Here is a 4,981-nt window from a genome sequence, read left to right as displayed (position 1 = left end):
ATTTGACTAAAACTGTGCCAAAAACTAAACTCCATGAAAAATAAAATTAAAAAATATCTTTAATTACTTTTTACAGACATATCCACATTATGACTAAGTCTCTTCTAATTTAATTTTTTTATAAATGAGTTTTGCTTTTTACACAAAATAAAATTCTAATGAACAATATGCTTCTATAAGAATTGTTTTAATGGCTGGTCCCATTTGAAACCAGACAAAAATCTTATGAAAAATACAACACTTCATTCAATTTATTTTATTGATTTTTACAATTCTGATAAAAACTTGAGTTCAATATGCTTAACACATTAAGACCTAGGGAATCATTTTTACCAGCTCAAACATTCATTCTGTAAGAGTTTTTCATTTATATTACAAAAAAGGCTTCATACTTATCTTTCAAGTTATTTTATCTTCAATGAAATAATTTCCTTATAACACTGGTGTACCACACTTAGTGAAGTGAATAAACTATACTTTTTACTTTAAAGTAAATACTGGTCAAGTAAAGTTACAAACACTTGTAACATTTGTAGTTGTCCAAGTATTTGCCAGTAGTTTTCCCATTTTGCTTTTACTTATCCAGTATTCTCTTTACTTATCAAGTAAACACTTATATGATTCATATCCTGTACATCATCATGTTCAGACACGTTTGTCAATACATCAAACGTTTCTTTTGTTTTAATCTTTTCCCATCACAATGATCCGCGGTTGATTGGTATCTGCGAAAATATGTTGGTATCTGATTGACTCAAAAATTACGATAATTTAATTGCAGAATTATTTTGCACATTTCTACCGCGTTTTTTATTAGCAAATTTTTTATTTTTTTTTGCTTTCTGTTATGAAACATAGTTTGTTGATTTTAAAAATAATACTTTCAAGCAAATCGGTTGAAAATTGGGCAAAATATTATGAAAAACCCGTGTCATAAATCACAGATTAGTAACATATGTTAGTATAAGTGAACGTAGATTCAGAAAACTACGTTTTATAAAAATTCCCACCACTCAAAAGGCTATTCATATTGACAAACAACCATTTTTACTGTGAACTCTTATTCATTATGAATCATTACGTGTTACATGTTTACAGATATCATTTGTCAGAAAAGATATTTATAGACAAGTAAAGTGACGTATTTATGACCACAAATTCCTTCTTTTTTTTAGCCGTTTGATATCCTCACAAGCGTAAAACGTAAATGATTCTTATTTTTTGCTCTAAGCAAAGTTTAGAACAACAAGTTAGCTTATTCTTTACTATTGTGAACAAATGGTTTTGCATAAACTGCCTTATGAAAGTAGGAGGATTATATTAAACTAAATAATGATTTAATTTCCGTTACACAGATAGGCGTTTTGTTTTTAATAGAGTACCGTAGAAATAGGATTTAAAAATTTTTTTTTAATGAGATTTTTGTTGAACATAAACAAAATTTTTCCTGTTTATAATGTTAACATCAGCATTGCCGTTGAAAACTAGTCGATAAACAACTGAAATTGATAAAGTAAACATACTACTTTAAAATTTATTCACTTCATCCATTGAAGAGAACAGAGATTTTGATCCCAGCCAATACATATTGTTGAAGTAATCCTTATTTTGTATTTCTGTAAAAAAAAATGTATGTATTTAATTTTGTATTTGTAAGCCTTAATAAAATAAAATAAAAACCTATCACTTCCAAAAAAAAAATAAAAAATTGATTTATACTTGCGGGGGCCGCGTGCGTATGTGTGCTAACACACTCATTCATTCGTGTGAACACATGCACGCACACACACCAGTATAAAATAGAAACATCCAGTATAAATGATTAATTTTGTTTTTTTCTCTTGTACTGATTTTTCTCTTTATTTATACTTATTACATTTTTTTATCTACAAAATGAGGTAAGGAAAAGGGTAACAAATTTATAATAATAAATTTTATTAAAGTTTAATAATAAATGATAAATATAAAAATGGTAAAATGATGAGGAGTTTATTCCAAATCAATTTTTCAACAACAAAGCCATGATTTCATTTCTTCTTGCTTGCCCTCTGAGACGAATTCCATCCTCTTCAAGTTCTTCATTTTCATCCTCTTCTCTTTCATAATTGATATTTTCTTCTAACTCACAATATTCGTTATTTAAATGTTTTGCAACATTGTGTAAAACAGAACAAGCCACAAATAATTTCGGAATTTTTCCCAATTTTACACGAACAAGATTCGCCAATATCGGGAACCGTTTCTTAAGTTGACCAATAATGTGTTCAATAACAACTCTTTCTTTAGAATGTTGTTTATTGAACACTTCTTCCTGCTGGTTTAAAAGGTGTTATTAACCATGGGGCAATTCCGTACCCACTGTCCCCAAAAGGCATACCGTACCATTAAATTTAGCCATGGTTTGGCAAACACTGATCCGTTTCCAAATGCGACTGTCATGGGTGCTACCCGGCCAAGAAGCATCAACGCTAGTGATTTTTTTCAGTGGAATCACATGTTACCTGAACGTTGATGCTGGGATACTTCTTACGGTTTACGTAACAGTCTCCGTAGCGTGCTGGTTTATTTATTTCTGTGCATGCAATCCACAGCACCTATTACGCTCGGCATTTTAAAGTGAGAACTCCATTTTCTCTTGGCTTCATTTAACTCATGAGCATTCTGTGGAAAGTGAATCCACTCAGATGCCTTTTCGTTTATTTTATTCAGAACGTAATCGAAAGTTTTGCATACTGTAGAACGGTGAATGCCGAAGTCTTCACTGACACCGTTTTGAAATCTAGGGTCTGATAAATACCGCAAAAATAATTCCATCTTCTGTTGCGATGACAGAGCACCTCCTCGCTTTTCATTACTTTCTTCCAAAAAAGCGTTCGTCAAAAATTCAACTGATTCTTTTGTAAAACGAATTAGTTCTTCATATCTTCTTGGACTCAATACTCGCCTTTCTTTGTAAGTTTTTGGCTGACGAATGTTGACAAAGGCAGCCTTACCAAGTATAAAAAATTAAATGAAAGTATGATAAGGTTACTAAATAAGCTACCTTGAAATTCAACCAGTAAATACTTGAATACTCTTCCGAACTTAGGATTTTATTCACTCGTTTTAAGTAAAGTCTGACCGGAATCAGTAATTGCATGTAGTTACAAGTAAAGGTTATTAACTTCCCTATTTTACAATTTAAGAGAATACTTGTCAAGTATTTGGTTTACCGTTGTTTATTCACAGAACTGCAAGTAAACACTTGTATAATTGCAAGTAAAAGTAAATACTGGTTTTTATTCACTTCACTAACTATTTATAATGCTTACAGTACCAAATTCTTTTTCTTTGTAACAATTTTTATATGTGCGTTTCCCCTCATATACTTTACACAATATATTCACTAGTGCATATATATAAAATATTCCAATTATCCCACAAGCTAATAGTGTGATTGAAATATATTTGTAATGCATAAATGTTTATATTAGCCTAAAATTCTACATAATTTTTATTAATATCAATTTTTGTGGGGAATTCAATAGTCTTTAGATGTGACATAGAACAGTGTCACACGATTTGCAATAGTCATCACATCTTGTTTCCATCCTTATTTTCTTGTCTTCAATCCACACTTACTCAGAGCAAACTTTAAACTTTACAACATCCAGTATTTTTTTTTGGGGGGGGGCGAAAAACACCTGTGCATTATCATCGCTTCTCGGATAATAAAATTAAGAACAAAAACAATCAAAATTGAAAGTAAAGGAAAAAAATTATCAAAAACTCTTCTAGCATAAAAATATATATAATATTAAATTTTTTGCAGTAACCTGATACTACACAAAAACAGAAACATCCGGTTCAAAATTTCATTATTATTGTACAAGATACCACGGATGTTTCTGGGTAGATTAAATTTACAACGCAACACCGCATAACATATGCAGTCTATGAGAATGTGGTGCAGTCATGCGGCAGTTGCATTGTGTTTATAAGGGGTTTTTCTGCAAGAGGAATCCCACGGTAACACTGAATCTTTAATCCGTCGGAGTTTATTATCGACGGTAGTCACCCAGTCACTTTGCCACCTTGCTCTCAGTGATTGTTTTACACGATTAATAAAATCAAAGGTAGTAACTCGGGTGGTGAAAGGAGGTTGAATATACACTTCTTTGGCAGCATTATCTGCTTGTTCATTACCTGGAATCCCTACGTGGCTAGGGACCCAGCAAAATCGTACTCCTGTGTTGCGATTACTCAACTCAGCAATTGCATTGTAAAGCATTGCATTGAGAGCACTACACGAGTCACTGCAAATAAGGTTTCTATATTTAGGGTTAATGATATTTAGAGCATATAAGTTATTTCATTGACAACAAAAGCACAACCAATATCGTCTTGTTTCGATCCATCAGTGTATATCACCCCATCTGGGTTCGTCTTGGTGAGAATACACTATCCAGTATTTGCTGACTGGTTGTTTTTCTGGGAAGTGGTATCTTTACAACAGATTTTTATACTTAAAGAACCAGGTTTCACTATGGCTGAGCTCAATTCCTACTGATAAACACACTAATTCACTAATATAGAACTAAAGTATTACTTGGGATACATGCTTTATAACACACAGAATTAGTGAACACAACCAAACATTATGGCAGACTACTTGTTATAATGAACTGATGTAGTACATTATATAATATAATGAACTATTATATAATATATAATGAACTATCATGGCAGAGAAAATCAATCTCCTCTGTGGGTTGATTCTTTTTCTCTTTCCTTTCTTTTCTTGGATTAACAGATTCCAGTGCATTTATAGTTTAAAAAAATACTAAGACTGCTATCATAAAATGAGATGCCAGTCATACAGTTTGACTGGCATCTCTGACTGACTTTCAGGACATACTCCAGTATGTCCTGAAAGTTTCATTTTAAGCTAGGCTTCACAGGATTTATGATTTTTAACAGGGAAAACAAACACACTTCTCAA

The sequence above is a fragment of the Lycorma delicatula genome, chromosome 3, assembly GCF_047948215.1.
Source record: "Lycorma delicatula isolate Av1 chromosome 3, ASM4794821v1, whole genome shotgun sequence".
NCBI lineage: Eukaryota > Metazoa > Arthropoda > Insecta > Hemiptera > Fulgoridae > Lycorma > Lycorma delicatula.
This window is presented reverse-complemented; position numbering follows the sequence as displayed.